The following is a 17,254-nucleotide window of genomic DNA, read 5'->3' as shown; positions in this document are numbered from 1 at the left end:
CTGCCTGCCTCTGCCTCCTGAGTGCTGGGATTAAAGGCGTGAGGCTGGTTCTTTAATATAGATTTTGCAAGATTCTTTTCCAAGGGGGCTGTGACAACATCTACTCCACCAACAAGTGAAGGAAAACCTCTTTCTGCACACAATCAAGGTGTGGCACACACAAACGAGACCGTACGGCTGAGGACCAGGCCAGCTCAGCCTTTGCCTGTTCTTTCAACCTGCACAATTTAAAATGCTGGTAACCTCTTTCATCTTCCCAGTACATAATCGAGCATCTACCAGACGAAGGAGCTTGGGAAATGTGGCTTTAATTGAAAGTTCGGGTTTTTCTATATAATATAAAAACCTAGAATCGATTAGAACAGAAAATATGGTATTTGGCTTCTGAGTCTGGCTTATTTCATTTAACACGATGACTTCTGGATCATCCGTTTTTCTACAAACGACATAATTTCATTTTTTTAAACAGGTGAACAAAACTACATTGCATATATACCACATTTGTTGATGGGCATCAGGGCTGGTTCCATACTTGGCTGCTGTGACTAGTACTTCAGTTGTTAAGGAAGTGCAGGCCCCTGTGTGACACGCTGGCTTAGAGTCCTTTAGGTAGAGGCCCGGCACTGGACAGCTGGACATCCTATCTTACAGGTGGAGGAACCTCCATCCTGATTTCTGTAACAGCTGCAGCTCACATCCCCAGCACCATCCCTCGCCACATTCTTCCCAGCATCTGTTCCTTGTTTTCTTGATGACAGCCGTTCTGACTGTCAGCAATCTGAAAGCAGTTTTAATTGGCATTTCCCTGGTAACGCAGCACATTCGTGTTGAACACTTCCTTCAAATATTTACTGGCCATCTGTATTTCTTCTTTTGAGAGTTGTCTGTTCATTTGCCCATTGGTTTAATGGGTGGCTGATTGGGGGAATGTGAATTTGGGGGTTCTTCGTCAATTCTAGAACTTATCTTCAGATGCACGGCTGACAACAGGTCTTTCTCTCATTCTCTAGTCCTAACTCTTCAAGTTCCTAACCATCTTTGACACTGATCTGCTATTCTCCCCCTCTACTCTTACTTAGGGTTATTCTGGTTTTAAAAATGTGTGTGTGTGTGTGTGTGTGTGTGTGTGTGTGTGTGTGTGTGTGTGTGTGTTTGTGTGTGTTTGTGTGTGTATGTGTGTGTATGTGTGTGTATGTGTGTGTATGTGTGTGTATGTGTGTGTATGTGTGTGTATGTGTGTGTATGTGTGTGTATGTGTGTGTATGTGTGTGTATGTGTGTGTATGTGTGTGTATGTGTGTACGTATGCCAGTGTGTCAAGTGCTGGTGGAGAACAGATCAGGTGTCAGTCCCCTGGAGCTGGAGTTACACCTGAGTGACCAGCTGGGCACTGAACCTAGGTCCTCTGGAAGAGCCACCAAGTGTGCCTCACCTCTGTGTCATCTCTCCAGCGCCTTAGGTGTCTTTCAAAAATGGTCTTGACCTTGATCAAATACCTCTCAGGATACTAACAGCTTGCCATCTTTCTTGCTTCACTCATTGATATAATCTACCATCAGATCTGGTAAGTAATGATCCTCACGCTGGGACAACATATTCACTGGCCAAACAGTGTTGCTTCATGTTTACACCCAACCGGATAATACTGTACTTATAAATGTGTGTTTCCTGTTTTGGTAGCATTTTTCAGAGATGAAAGCGTATGTTAGATAGTATTCACGGAGCAGCATCTCCAACGGTGGAGAGAGGGGGTTCCTTATGAATTCTTAAGTGAAAACCATCTGTTATGCCTCTGTTTTCAAAGACAAATTCTTTTTTTTTTTTGTCATTGAGGATTTTGTTTTGCTTTGGTTTCGTTCTGGTTTTGAGTTTTTGGAGACAGGAACTCACTATGTAAACAAGGCTAGCCTTGAACTCAGAGATCCATCAGCATCTGCCTCCTAAGAGCTGGGCTAAAGGCATATCCACCATGCACAGCCCCAAAGACAGATCCTTAACCGTCTTCTCAGTCCTTTCAAGATACTTGCAAATTCTAATGTTTAGCTCACGGGTCAGGTTTACTCATCTTGACACACATCTGTCACGCAACTACATGAGAAACTGAGGCAGAATGATGACTTGAGCCCAGGATTTGAAAGCCAGCTTGGATGACAGGGCCAGATTCAGCCATAGTAAAAATTAAACTTCGGGGCTAGAGACACGACACGGACACTGAGGGCGCTCACTGGCCTTGCAGAGGACCGGTGCGCAGTCCCCAGAGCCTGCATGGCAGCTCACAACTACCTGTGACTCCAGTTGCAGTGGACCTGACACCTTCTTCTGGACTCCTCAAGCACCAGGCAGGAACATGGGACACAGACACACATACATGCAGGCAAAACACTCATACACATAATAAAAAGCATTTAATTAAAAAATGCTGGGCATGGTGTTACATGTCTATAATCGAGCTCTCAGGAGATGGAGGAGGAAAAGCAAGAGTTCAAGGCCAGCCTGGGCAACACAGTAGACCCTGTCTTAACCAAAACAGGAAAGAAAGGGGAAGGAAAAAAGGAAAGAAACAAGAAGGAAACAAAAACAAGCTGTGCATTTCCCGTAAGTACTCTTGCTGTTGGCTAGTAGAATGGGAAAGTTCTCGTGGCTTCCTAAATAGCACTGGAAGGTTGCCTCAGAGGAAATAAGGGGTGGGGACTGAAAAGGAACTTCCAAAATGGGCTTTCCCTTCAAGGAAAAAGAAGAAAAAACCTAAAATGCTGTCCGTTCTGTGATCAGTTCCCTAGTATCTAAGGCACTTAGTGAAAATCAGTACATGTAAATGCATGCTCACACCGTACTTCCATCTTCCCTATAATTAGCTATCCCAACCTCAAACAAGTCTCTGGTGTTCCTGCTACCTCAGGTTAGTAAGTTTATTCAGCTTGGCAACAAAATGATTCTTTTCTTTAAGGAAGATGTGTTGGTTATAGTGTATTCGGATGCAGTTAAAATAACTCAGTTCTTTAGTTCGGCCTCTTCCTAAGAACACACCAAGAGAAAAGAAGGCATGTCTACTGCCAAGCCCGAGGACTTGAGTTCAAACCCAGGCACCCACACAGTGAAAGGAGAGAACTAATTCCCACAGCTGCCCTCTGACCTCCACAGAGTCTCGGCAGCACAATGCACACACACTCACAAAATACAACATCCAAACACATTTTAAAGCTGCTTCTTGTACTTCATACAAATGTCCTACGGAGCAAATCCTTCACAACTGTATGAACACATGCAGCTCACATAAGCAGTCCTAAAACCTCCAAATCATCCTTAACTCTGAGTCAAACCTTAACCTAGTTAAAGAAGTTAGTAAAAATCTCTAGTCTCTCTTCCTAGAAATGCCTGTCTAGTTAGACAGTCCAGTTAGAGAGAGTCTACCTCTGTTAAGAACAGAGTCTCCATTAAAGAGTGATGGTGGTTCACGCCTCTAATCCCAGCACTGGGAAAGCAGAGGCAGGTGGGTCTCTGTGAGTTCAAAGCCAGCCTGGTCTACAGTGCAAGTTCTAGGACAGTGTGGTGGTATTGTGTTCCCCCAAATATTGTGCACTCTAATAAACTTATCTGTGGTCAGAGAACAGAACAGCCACTAGATACTGAGGCTAGAAAATGGTGGCACACATGCCTTTAATCCTAGCACTCCAGAGGCAGAGATTCATCAGGATCTCTGTGAGTTCAAGGCCACACTGGAAACAGGCAGGCATGATGACTCACGCCTTTAATCCCAGGAAGTGAGGGCAGAAAGCAGAAAGGTATATAAGGCGTGAAAACCAGGAACTAGTCTGGTTAAGCATTCAGGCTTTCGAGAGATTTCAGCTGAGATTCATTCTGGATGAGGACTCAGAGGCTTCCAGTCGGAGGAAACAGGACCAGCTGAGGAACTGGAGATGTGAGGAAGCTGTGGCTTGTTCTGCTTCTCTGATCTTCCAGCTTTCACCCCAATAACTGGCCTCAGGTTTGATTTTATTAATAAGTACCTTTAAGATCCATGCTACAGAACAGTCAAGAATAAACAGTGAAACCCTGTCTCGAAAAAACTTTTTGTTTTTGTTTTTTCGAGACAGGGCTTCTCTGTGTAACAGTCTTGGCTGTCCTGGAACTCTCTTGGTAGACCAGGCTGACCTCAAACTCACTGAGATCCACCTGCCTCTGCCTTCCAAGTACTGGGATTAAAGGTGTGCACCACCACGCAGCCATAGTGTCCTACTTTTACATCTGTTCTGGAATCCATTCCTAACACTGACACAATTAACCAAAGCCTAGCTCCAAAACACCAACCCTCACTCCAAACAAAATCCTTTGAGATTTGTCATTATAAAGTAGTATTTCCTACAAAGAAAAAAAAAATCTATCCAATTAAAAAAAAACACCCTCAGCCAACTATGACACCTGTGAACCACAGTGACCATCGAAGCACAGTAACCGTGGGCGCCACAGTGACGCACGCACGCACCCTGGCAGGAACCAACAGCTCTCTTGACTGGAGATCTATCTACTCAAGAAAGAGATCAAGCCTCACTACTGGGGCTAGTAAAGCCATGGGCCTTGGGGAATCCACAACCACCACTTTACTAAACCAGCCTAATTCCTAACGACATTGTAAACATTTGTCCTTGTACCCATGGACAAATGTCCTCGCCTCTCATCGAGGAAACTTCTCTCTGCATCAGGGGGCCATTACAGAAAACTACAGCCAATCAAAGTGCAGAGCTGTGGAGCCCAGTCCCCATTGACAAACCTATAAAACCACTGCCGTACCTAAGGCTCAGGAAACACTGTAGAAGAGGAGTGGGAAGACTCAAGAGCCAGAGGGCCAGGGCTTCTCTGTGAGACTGCGACCCTGGTACCATCAGAAGCCACCCCCAGTCTCACCAGTACGACTGCCTAAACATGAGCAGTACATAAGGACAACAACTACAGACATCCCATGTGGACTGGGGAAAATCCACAAGACCTCAGCACTGCAAAGAGAACTACAGGCACCTAAGGAATGCTGAGTGGGAGAAAGCCTTCCCTGGAAAGAGGACACCAATTGGTTAACCAATACCAAATGGCCAGCTCTGAAAACACACATACACGTAACATACAGTTCCGCGGGTTAGTTTTAGGGATATATATGTATGTATGCTTGTAAAAACAACTGAAAAAAACCTGGCCATGAATTTGAAGGAGATCAAGGCAGGGAGTGTGTGGAATAGTTTGGCAAGAGGAAAGGGAAGGGGTAAATGATATAATTATATGATCATCTTAAAAATAAAAAGAAATAATAAAAAAAAATCTACGCAATAAGTGACAAGGCATGGTCAATTTTAGTTTATCTAGTTGAATTAGTTGTGACAGACATGGGGGAGAGAGCATGAAGGGGTTAACAAATTTGACAGAGGTCTAATAAAAACCCCAAGTAATTTGAGCCTTAAGTCTTAACTCAGAAAAAAACCAAGAACAGTCATGGACCCAACACAGCAGCTCACGCCTATACTGCACACCACTGGGGAGGCAGAGGCAAGTGACCAGCCCCCAGTTTGAGGACAGTCTGGTCTGCACAGTGAGCTCCAGGCCAGCCAGAGCTACACATACAGAAACAAGAGATCAGTCATTAAACATACTTATCCGGAGAGTGCAGCTCAGTGGTCCTGTCTTTCCAGCATACATGAGACCTGAGGTTCCTTCCCCAGTATCACCACAAACTAACTACTTATTCAGACAGGTACAAACAGAAAAATGAACGCCGCCACCACATTCCAGTGACGGCCACTATGAAGAAAACGGCTGAGCTTGTCCACTGGATGATAACATCAGAGATCATAAAGGAATAAACCCTGCCAGGAGTGTTAGCACACACTTGTAATCCCTGCCCTGGAACTGGAAGCCAAAAGACTGTTAGTTCAAGGCCACTCTGGACTACACCGGGAGAATCTCAAAACAAAAGAGTAAATAAAAATTTTAAGTCATCTGAATAATGCTGCCACCCAACCTATCAAAAATTCCTTCTTTGGGATTTCGTAATCAATAGAAAACCGTTGGCATGAGTCTCATGTATTTCTCATCCAGCCCCACACCTTCACCATCTCATTGTATTTCAGGGTTGTTACAAGGCCTAGGAACAGACTGATTGTTAATGAAGGCCTGCAATGACATCTGGGCCAGACACCAACAATCAGTGGGATTGGCAGCTGTCTCTGAATGACCATCCCTCTGTACCCAATCACCCCACCTGACACTGTCTCTGAATGACCATCCCTCTCTACCCAATCACCCCACCTGACACTGTCTCTGAATGTCCATTCCTCTCTACCCAATCACCCCACCTGACACTGTCTCTGAATGACCATTCCTCTCTACCCAATCACCCCCAACTACACTGTCACTCCTTTATTCTCCTGAAATAATAACTAATTTGAAAGCCCGTGACAGGTGGCTTTCCAACATCATCCCTCTCTTAAATTCCCTCACTTTCTATTGACAAATTCTGGTTTTTTTCACCACTTCTCAACTCACTTCCTGGTAAGTCATGTCAGGACTACTGAATGAGAAAACCTGCTAAGACCACTGCTACCTAGCCACAATACCTTTTGAACCTACCTCAGTAGGTTATATACAGCTTCCGGGCACACTCAGGAGCCACGTCTCAACTCTGCTTCTCTCCCTAGCACTTCAGGAGCTTGCCTGGCCCTAACAAGAGAACATTTCTGGAACAGTCACAGCCATCAAGGACAGAGGTAATTACAAAACACCACGCCCTGCTACCCTGGGGACAGGTCTCCAGAGTCTGCAGCACTAAGCCCAGGCTGCCCATCCTTTACAGGCTAATTCCGCTCACTTCCTCACACTCTCTGGAATGGCACCCACACCCATACTGTTACTGAAAGCTCTTCGTTCAACAGACACTGCAAAAGCCTCAAAAAAAAAAAAAAAAAAAAAAACGATGGTGATCCCGGTATGCACACACTGAAACATCACGCAGAACCCCACTGCTTTAGACAACCAATTCATGTTCATTTAAAGAAGTCGATGCTGTCAAGATTTAGTTTAACCTGAAGCTACCCAAATTAATCTTCCAGTCTCTGTGACCTCCCTAAGAACTCACTCTGTACAGGGGTGGGGAGCAACATGGAACGTCTCCCTCGACTGAACTTCCAAAAGACCTTTTCTGTTAGTTATTGATTATGAAGCAAGGCTGGAGACAAGGTCGGAATGTGCTTTAAGTACAGTCATCAAGAAAGGGAGAGGCACCGGGCGGCGGTGGTGCATGCCTTTAATCCCAGCACTCGGGAGGCAGGGCCAGGGATCTTGGTGAGTTCAAGGCCAGCCTGGTCTACAGAGCGAGATCCAGGACTCTGTACGAATTTCTAAATGGTCTTATTAAATAAAAAATATGGAGCCAAATATAGGGGTGAAAGCCTTAGAGAGATCAGGGAAATAGGGAGAGCCACCAGCCAACCTTACCTCACCAACTCTGCAGCTTCCAAATGCGAGCTACTTCCTGTCTACCAGCGCCTTTATATGCCTTGCTTTTTTCTGTCCTCTCATTGGCTCTTAGCCCAGTTACATCACTTCCTTGTCACTGTCTGTCTGTACAGACCTCCAGGTCTCTATGGTTGGTGCTGGGATTAAAGGCGTGTGTCACCACACTTGGCTCTGTTCCCTAGTGTGGCCTTGAACACACAGAGACTTTGCCTGCTAAGTGACGGGATTAAGGGCGTGTGCTGCCTGACTTTGTTTACTTAAAATGGCTGGCCTTCCCCCTCCCCATCTCCAGACAAGCTTTATTTATCAAAGTACAAATAAAATATCACCGCACAGGACAGACACCAAAACTACACAGAGAAACCCTGTCTTGAAAAACCAGAAAAGAAAGCAAGCCAGGGAGAGGCCAGCAGGCACAGTGGCACATGGCTTTCAATCGGGAGGCAGAGGCAGGCAGATCTCTGAATCCGAGGTCAGCCTGGGCTACAGAGTGAGTTTTTTGGTTTTTGTTTGTTTTGTTTTTGTTCTATGAGACTGGGTTTCTCTGTGTAACAGCCCTGGTTGTCCTGGAACTCACAGAGTGTGCCTCCGCCTCCCAGGTGTTGGGATTAAAAGCATACGCTGCCGCCGCAGCCACCACCTGGTTTACACAGTGAGATCTAGGACAGCCAGAGCTACATAGTGAGACCCTGTCTGGGGGAGGGGAGGAGTAAGTATACACCCTAGAATGGGTGCAGGCTTCTCAAGTTCAAGGCTAGCCTCGGCTACATAGTAAGTTTCTGTCTGGGCTACATGAGACTCCATCCAAATAACCAAAAAGAAAGAAGAAGAAAAACAAAGTAAAAAGTTCAAGGCTACAAAGTAAGTTAAAGATCAGCCTATGCACTTTAAAAGGCAAATAAGTGGGGTTGGGGATTTAGCTCAGTGGTAGAGCACTCGCCTAGCAAGTGCAAGGCCCTGGGTTCGATCCTCAGCTCCAGCAAATAAGCAGCAGGGAAATAAGGGTCTTGCCCGGTCCGTGCAAGGACCTGGGGTTAATCCAGCAAAGACCACAGTCAACTGAGATTCAGAAAACACCATGCATCCTTTTCACTTCCTATTCATTGGTTCTAGGGAATAGAGTCCAGAGCCTTGTGCATGATGAAGTGATCTCCCACTGAGCTATGGCCCGCTCCATGCCTTTCACATAAGGAGCCTTGCCTCCAATAGACTCCCATTATTAACCTACCTGATCTTAGGAAGAATCACAAATGCAAGCTTTGATACATGTACTGTTTCTTAAATATGAGTTCCGGTTACATATATAGACACCATATTGCACATAATTCATGTGCCCTATATGTATGATTTATTTTTATTATTTTATGTGTTTGTGTGTTTGCTGGTGTCAGTGGAAGCCAGGAGATGGTGTTCAGCTACCTAGCTAAGAATTTAACTCAGAACTTTGGCAAGCACTCTTAACCACTGAGCCATTTCTTCAGCCTCGTGTACCTTCTTAAGGAACTTTTGGAGCTTTCTACTATCAAAATACTCCCATGTGGACTTTTAGCAGTTTTAAAACTACACTAATGGGGGCTGAAGAGATGGCTCTATGGTTAGAGCATTGGCTCCTCTTCCAGAGTACCCAGGTTCAATTCCCAGCGCCCATATGGCAGCTCACAACTGTTTATAATTCCAGTTCCAGGGGATCCGACACCCTCACACAGACAAATGTGCACATAAAAATAAGTATTTTTTTTAAAAATAATAATGGAATAGATCTGCAGCTAGGTGTGGTGGTAGTGCATGCTTCCAGTCCTAGCCACTGGGGAGGCTGGAACAGGAAAAAATTAAGGTTCCAGACCAATCTGGGCATCAGAGTAAGGCACATTAATTATCTCCTTATTTCCTTATTTTTTAAATAATTCATATTTCCTCCATTAAAAATATTCCAGCACTTTACATCATCTTCTCGAAGCATACAGTCTCGCCCCAGCAGGGAAGGAAGCATTGTAGTTCCAGCACTTGACGGAGCATGATTAGAGAGGTTCAAGGTCATCCTCAACTGCATCACAAGTTCAAGAACAGCCTGTCTCCGTCTCTCTTATGTAGTAAATCAAATTGTCTCTCATCCTTCCGTCTGTCCGTCCATCCATCCATCCATCCATCCATCCATTTTGTTTTCGGGGCAAGGTTTCTCTGTAACTCCCTCTGTAGACCAGGCTGGCCTTGAACTCACAGAGATTCACCTGCCTCTGCCTCCCAAGTGCTGGGATTAGAGTATACCACCATGGCCCGCTCAATCTTCTAATCTTCATCTACCCTAATTCCAACTTTTTTTCCCACTGGCTGATTTGGCAATATTATTTCAGAAGGAAATGCTGATCCTTACACAATCTTGAAATCTTTCTGACTTGGGGAAAGGCTATTGGCATTCTTTAGAGGGCTGGGGTAAGATCAAATAAGATCTTGTATGTGAAAGGTTCCTGAAAAATAGCAAATCATCTTTACTGCACCTATGCAAAAAGATTTGCTTATTCATAGTTTACAAGAACTGAAAAAGAAAACAACTGAAAGTTGGTAATTAACTAGATAAAAAAGAACCTGTAATTATAAGTATAATATCCCTTGTGTGTTTGTTTAGCAGGTCAAATGCATTATTGTAGGAATATTATTGTAGCAGTTTTCCTCATCTTGCCAAAGTAAATGAAACAGCAAAACTGTCAGCACAGTGTAAGTTACTAAAAAGAAGTCAACATTATCAACCGGTAAGATTCTCATTTTTCCCTACATATATTAACAGTATGAATTCACTATTGCCATTTATAAGATCTTAAAATCAAACTGCCTGTTGCAATGTCTGACTTGCTCTGACCTTTCCAAATGTATGATGCCCTCGAACCTCAGAAGGAAAGAGGAGCAGTGGTCCCCTTCTTTTATTTGGGGGCGGGGAGTGTTTGCTTTTGCTTTGAAATAGGGGCTACTGTAGCCCAGCCTAGTCTTGAAGCCTTTTTCTTTCTTCCTCCACCTCCCAAATGCTGGCTGGCATCTCCAGGCTTGAGCTATCTAGCCTGGCTCTCATTATCTTCGGTAACAGGTTTTCCTTAAAGTAAAAATGATCTAATCAAACGAAAAAACATTTAACTTGACGAGGTTGCATGCAATACACTTAGAATCCCAACAACTTGAGCGGTCGCAGACCAGACATAGATCTGTCTCGAAAGAAAGAAAAAAAGAAATAAAGAATACTTTAGAATTCTACATTAATCACTAAGTCTAGAGACCTTTGGTAAAATGCATCCTCAGTTTAGAATCTGCTCCAGCCAGGATGTCATTCCCTGTCTCCATTTTGCAGGCCTAATACTGATTCCGAGAGACTGTAAACCCTAACAATCTTTAGGCTGAGTGCAAAACCCCTAAGACAATCAATCTCGTTGCCTAACAGGTCAACATTACGAATTTTCCATCGAAGATCGTTTTGTATTTGAGAAATACTTAAGCACGTAGGGAAAGCACACACACACACACACGGTGGAAATGTGACCCGAACAAAAGCTGCGGACCGACAGACGCTAGGACTGGACTCGACCCAAACGCAGCGTCGGCCGAAGACACGCCACTAGGACGATGACACCTCGGTTTTCCCGTTCGCAGCAATGAATAACGGGGCGGCGCGCACGGGTCGCGTTCCCCGACCCGCGCCCCGGACCCGGGTCGCAGCCCAAGGAGCCGCCCGGGCCGCGCGCGGGAGCGAGCCACAGCCCGGCCGCGCCCGCTCGCCCTCCCGCCGCGCTCACCTCCGCCGCCGCCCGCCGCCCGAGCGCTCCTCCTTGCAGCCCTGCGCGATCGGCTCCGCAGGGCTGCAAATGGGCTCCGCAGCGTAGCGCGGCCCGCGGGGTCCCGGCCGCAGCCCGACGCTTCCCTCGGCGGCTGCCGCTCCTTCCGGTGTCTCGGCGGCCGCAGCGGGCGTCTGGGGGCGGGGCCCCGCGGAGGGCACGCCCCGGGGCGGAGCCTCTAATCTGGCCTCCGTCCCCAGGCAGGTCTGCGCTTGCCTGGGGCCTTGATAGGGACCCGCAGCTGACGTGTACACTGCTTTGACTGTATTTCTCGGTTTTATTCGTAGTCTCCCACCCTCTGCAGTCACAAGACGACGTCCCAAGGTCTCGTCGAGGTGCATTACTGACTCTGCAGTACGGAAAACCACTGAAAGGTCTCGGGTTTGCAATCTGAGATGGCTAGCTCCTATAAATTCGGCACTTGATCGGCTGGGGCAGGAGGATTGCCATGACTTCGAGGCTAGTCTGGGCTACAGTGTGAGGCTTTGTCATTTAAAAAAAAAAAAAATGTTAAAGAAATGTTAGACCTACCTCAGTTCAACTCCAGTCCTGAGCCTTGTTTTTCTTCCAGCTTCAGGACCTACATTCTCAGGAAGCAATTGCATTTCTTTTCCACATATACAAAGAAGAAATTAATCTCTACCATTTTCCACTAGGTCAAAATCAAGATCAAATGAAATATTTATTGAAGCCTCGGGATCTTCTCAGTGCTGAGAGCATTGGAAAAATAAAAACAACGTCTAATTGTGTGACTGTTACAATTCATTGGATTGATTTTAAAAGATGTGAATAAAAGCTGCTGAACTGAAAAGGTTTGTCAGCCAGATGTGGTGGTGCACCCCTGTAGACCCCGCACTTGGGAAGCTGTGACAGAACTGTGAGTTCCAGGCCAGCCTGGATTACAGAGGGAGGCATGTCTATCTGATTACCTCCATGCGGGAGCATGTATCCAAGTGTTGTGCAAGATGTCCCGTCTCCATCAGAAGCAGGTTACTAATACGGGGGCTTCTACTTATGCTTCTGGTGGAGGTGGAGGACATTAACCTTGATCCACACACTCTGTGCGGGGCTCGACACTGAGGGATTGGAAGCTTCCCAGTCAGGAGCATCCCTATTGGTGAAACAATGCTCTACTTTCAGCCTATTTCAAACATTGCTTATTTGCTTTCACCAATACCCAAATTAATAATATTTTCAATTTTTATTGAATGACTTTTTCCAGGGAGTCCATTTCTAGTCACCCAGATAGAATAACAGGCAGACCAAATAAATGTTTCCATCCACATGCAACTTGGTGAACCAATGAATTTAATTGGGGCTATTGAAGCATGGACCTCTTAAGGGCAGCTACACTGACCATGAGTATCTCTTATGCCTCTAGCAATTGTAAACGACATATATATCCTCAGAGATGGGAGGGGCTACATGAGCCTGGGTGCTGTGCCCTCCTTCCATGGGGAAATGCTAATGGGTCCAACCTGGGGAGGGATTCTTGCTGCTAACCAGGGCTTCTCTGATGACAAAGGACACAGTGCCACACTGTGGTGCATATTTACTATAACAAGGGTTTGGGGGGGGGGGGGGCGTTGTTTTTGTTTTGCTTTGTTTTGGTGATTTTTTTAATTAATTTCATTTATTCATTCATTCGTTTATTTATTTGTTTGTTTGTTTGTTTGTTTGTTTATATGGGCATTTTGTCTACATATGTGTCTGTACATCATCTTCCTATCTGTGCCCCAGGAGGCCAGAAGAAGGTGTCAGATTCCCTGGGACTGGAGTTATTGATGGTTGTGAGTTGGCCTGTGAGTGCTAAGAACTGAACCCAATTCCTCCAGAAGAGCAGACAGTGTTTACAGCTGCTGTACCATCTCTCTAGTCCTGATATTTTGTTCTTAAGACAGATCCTTGCTATGTAGGCCAGACTGGCCTTGAACTCTTGGTTCTCCTGACTCTCCATCCTGATTTCTGAGAGCAGAGGAGGAAGGATTCATTTTGACTTGTGAAATTCGAGGGTACAGTCTATCATGCAAGAAAGTTGTGGTGGTGGAAGTGTGATCTGGCTGTTTGTACAATAGTAGAAGTCAGGAAGCAGAGAAAAAGTATTTTTAAACTTTATTCATTAATATTTGTGTATGTACACAGTATGCATGTGTATGTTTTCCCATGTTGAGCAGCTTATAAACACCTTTAACTCTAGCCCAGGAAAGCTGACAGTCTTCCATACCAAGGGTGTACACACACACACACACATGCACAATGTTAATAATAATATATATATATATATTTTTTTTTTGGTTTTCAAGACAGGGTTTCTCTGTGTTGTTTTGGTGCCTGTCCTGGATCTCTGTAGACCAGGCTGGCCTCAAACTCACAGAGATCTGCCTGGTTCTGCCTCCCGAGTGCTGGGATTAAAGACATACCACCATCAGCCGGCAATAATAATAATTTTTAAATGAGCTGGGGAGGGGCTGGAGAGAAGCCTCAACAATTAAGAGCACTTGATGCTCTTTAAGAGAACCTGGGATTGTTTCCCAGCACCCAAAAAGACCCAAATTCGCTTCCTAGCTCCTGTAATTCCAGTTCTAAGAGATTTGATGCCCTTTTCTGGCCTCCTTGGGTACTGTATGCATGGGATACATACAAACTTATGCGCGCGTGCACACGCGCGCACACACACACACACACACACACACACACACACAAGTTGTGGAATATTTGCACACTGTATGAAGATTATTGCTGTGGTTGGTGTAATAAAAGCTGAACAGCCAATAGCTAGGCAGGAGGTATAGGTGGAACTTCCAGGTGCAGAGAGAGAAAAGAACTGTAGGAAGAAGAAGGCCGGGTCATCAGCTAGCCGTGGAGGAAGCAGCATTAACAATACACAGAGATGAAGTAACAAGCCACTTGACAGAACGTAGATTAAAATAAATAATTTAAGTTGTAAGAGCTAGTGGGACAAGCCCAAGCTAAGGCCAAACTTTCATAATTCATTAATAAGTCTCTGTGTCGTTATTTGGGAGCTGGTGGTACTGAGAAAGACTTGCTTCATGCATACACACATATACACATTGTGGTTGATTAATACATCCCCATAAGTCTCTAGTATTTAAAAAGTTGATGCCCAGTTGGTGGCTGTTTGAGGCTTAGGCGGTGTGATCTTCCCAGAGTAGACATGTCACTGGGGGCAGGTTCAGAGGTTACAAAAGCCTCATGCCCTTTCCATTGCAGTTTCCTGATTGCTGTTCAAGGTGTGAGCTTGAGCTACTGCTCTGGCCACCTGCTGGCACCTGTACCCCACCATCATGCACTGTTTTCCCCCTTGAACCTTAAGCCCCAATTAAACCCTTTCTCCTATAAGTTGACTTGATCATGGTCTTTTATCAGAAAAGTAGGAAAAACACAAATTTTTAAAAATGAAATAAAAACTTTAAAATGAGCTAGGGAAGAAACTGATTTGTAGAGAACTTACCTGGTATGCATGAAGTCCCAGAGTCTACCTTTAACACTAGAGGCAGGGTGGGACATGGATTCACATGCCAGTAATTTCAGCACTCCAGAGTTGGAGGCAGGACGCTCAGAAGAATTCAAAGTCATCCTTTGTAACAAGTCTTTCTCTGTCCCGCCAGTCAACTCCCAAATAACGACACAGAGACTTAATATTAATTATGAAAGTGGCCTTGACTTATATATATACTAGCTCTTATAACTTAAATTAGCCTGTTTTATTCATCTACACTTTGCCACGTGGCGCAGCTACCTCTGTTCTGTCCGTATGTCTGACCTCTTCAGAGTCTCACTGGCATCTCTGCACTGCCCATCCTGCTTCCTCTGGGTCTGGCTGGCGACCCCCTTTCTTCTTCCCAGAGTCCTTTCTGTCCCTGGAAGTCCCACCTAACCTCTTCCTGCCTAGCTATTGACCATTCACCCTTTATTAAACCAGTAAGAAGGCACCTTGGCAAAGATACATCTTCACAAACACTCTGCAACAATCCTTGGCTATGTGGAGAGTTCAAGAACTGTGTGGTATACATAAGATTCTATCTCAAAATAAATAAGAGTCAAGCTAACAAATAGAAAATATTTGAAATATATGTAAAGCTGATAAAAGCCATGCAGACATGTACTTATATAAATAATACATATTTTTTAAAAACCAGTAAGAGACACACCACACACACACACACATACACATACACACACACACACACACACACACACACCTGACAAAATCTCATCTACAGAACTTCTTGCCTTGAGATTGTTTCATCATTCTAGCATATTCCACCAAGCTCCATGTTACCTCCCATCCTGCTCAGTAACTAAGGTCCTCTTTGAGTTTACCTTGGGGGTAAAGGGTTCCAGAGTACTGTCAGAAAAGGCAAGCCTCTGATGCAGCTGTTTAAACAGATGTTTAAACAACTTCGGCTTTGAAGAGAGACTATTGCTCAAAATCTAAATTAGTCTTTAAATAAAAAACCTAGGACCAGATATTGGGGTAAATGCTGAAAGATCAGAGAGACAAAGGAACAAGCCACTACCTCATCTTACCTCTAGGACTCCTCAGCCTGAAAAGGCCTTAGTTCCTGTCTCCTCAGGCCTTATATACCTTTCTCTGCCCTGCCATATTACTTCCTTTCTAGTGCTGGGATTAAAGTCGTGTGATTCCCAAGTACTGGGATTAAAGGTGTGTGCCATCACTGCCTGGTTCTGTTTCTCTCCTAGACTGGGTCAATCTCATGTTGTCCAGAGTGGCTTTGAACTCACAGAGATCCAGATGGATCTCTGCCTCCTGAGTGCTAGGATCAAAGGTGTGTGTCACCACTGCCTGGCCTCTATGTTTAATCTAGTGGCTTGTTCTGTCCTCTGATCTTCAGGCATAGTTTATTAGGGTACACAATATATCACCACAAGAGACTATTTATTTTACATGTTTGTATGTGTACCCCCTTTATGCAAGTGCCCACCGAAGCCAGAAGAGAGCATCATATCCCCATGGAACTGGAGTTACAGGCAGTTGTGAGCTGCCTGTTGTGGATAGTGGGAACCTTAGCTGAGTCTGCACAAGAGACAAGAGTTCTTCCCCCCCACCACAGGGTTTCTCTGTGTAGCCTTGCACCTTTCCTGGAACTCACTTTGTAGACCAGGCTGGCCTCGAATTCACAGAGATCCTCCTGCCTCTGTCTCCCCAGTGTTGGAATTAAAGGCGTGCGCCACTGCTGCCACCACCGCCTGGCAACCGTAGGGAATCTAAGTTAATAATAAATGCACCGTTTATATAGGTCCATCTACCCTACCTGTAACCTAGCTCACTTGAGGACTCGGGGTCTAAGATAGATTGGTTGTGTGGGAGTGTGAATGTGAGTGTGTGTGTGGGGGGGGGGTATCCATTGGAGAGCCTCATAGATGCCAGAAATTCTTCTTCTTTTTAAATTTATTTAACTTCACTTTATGTGCATTGGTGTGAGGGTGTCAGGTCCCCTGGAACTGGAGTTACAGACAGTTGTGAGGCGCCATGTGGGTGCTGGGAATTGAACCTGGGTCCTCTGGAAGAACAACCAGTGCTCTTAACCACTAAGCCATCTCTCCAGCCCCCAGAAATTCTTGATTTGGGATCCATGATGGGTTTCTGGGGCTGAAAAAGGTGTGCATGTGTGTCCATGCACACGCATGCTGTGTGTTTATTATATTTTCTTTAATAATGAACAATCATAACCATTTTTACAGAGAAAAGCTCCATAGTCTTAACCAGATTCGCTGCGTGGTCCTATACTCCTAAAAGGTTACCAACTCCCATACTACCCATTAATAGCTGTATAAAGGGCTGCAATTCTAGATAGAGCCCACTGCCCTCTACAAATATGGCGGGAGCGACCTCGCACGTAGCCCCTCACGCAGTCCGCCCGCCCGTGGCCCTCCACTTTCCCTACCTTTGCGTCCTGA

At 45.2% G+C, this 17,254-nt stretch overlaps 1 protein-coding gene and 1 non-coding gene across 6 annotated transcripts in view; one reads left to right on the top strand and one right to left on the bottom strand.

Moving 5' to 3' along the window:
* Positions 1-11,448, bottom strand: part of Usp33 (ubiquitin specific peptidase 33) — a 56,524-nt gene extending 45,076 nt beyond the window's left edge. The window contains exon 1 of one of the 5 annotated variants that reach the window (XM_076575262.1): positions 11,273-11,448. The gene's annotated coding sequence lies outside the window, so the exon portion shown is untranslated. The remainder of the gene's footprint in view (positions 1-11,272) is intronic. The other 4 variants (XM_076575259.1, XM_076575256.1, XM_076575261.1 and 1 more) reach the window with 4 other exon arrangements.
* Positions 8,404-8,478, top strand: Trnaa-agc (transfer RNA alanine (anticodon AGC)). The gene has a single exon. It is a non-coding gene; the product is annotated as a tRNA-Ala (tRNA).
* Positions 11,449-17,254: the final 5,806 nt, after the last annotated feature.

Source organism: Peromyscus maniculatus, chromosome 6 (assembly GCF_049852395.1).
Source record: "Peromyscus maniculatus bairdii isolate BWxNUB_F1_BW_parent chromosome 6, HU_Pman_BW_mat_3.1, whole genome shotgun sequence".
Lineage (NCBI taxonomy): Eukaryota > Metazoa > Chordata > Mammalia > Rodentia > Cricetidae > Peromyscus > Peromyscus maniculatus.
This window is presented reverse-complemented; position numbering and strand designations above follow the sequence as displayed.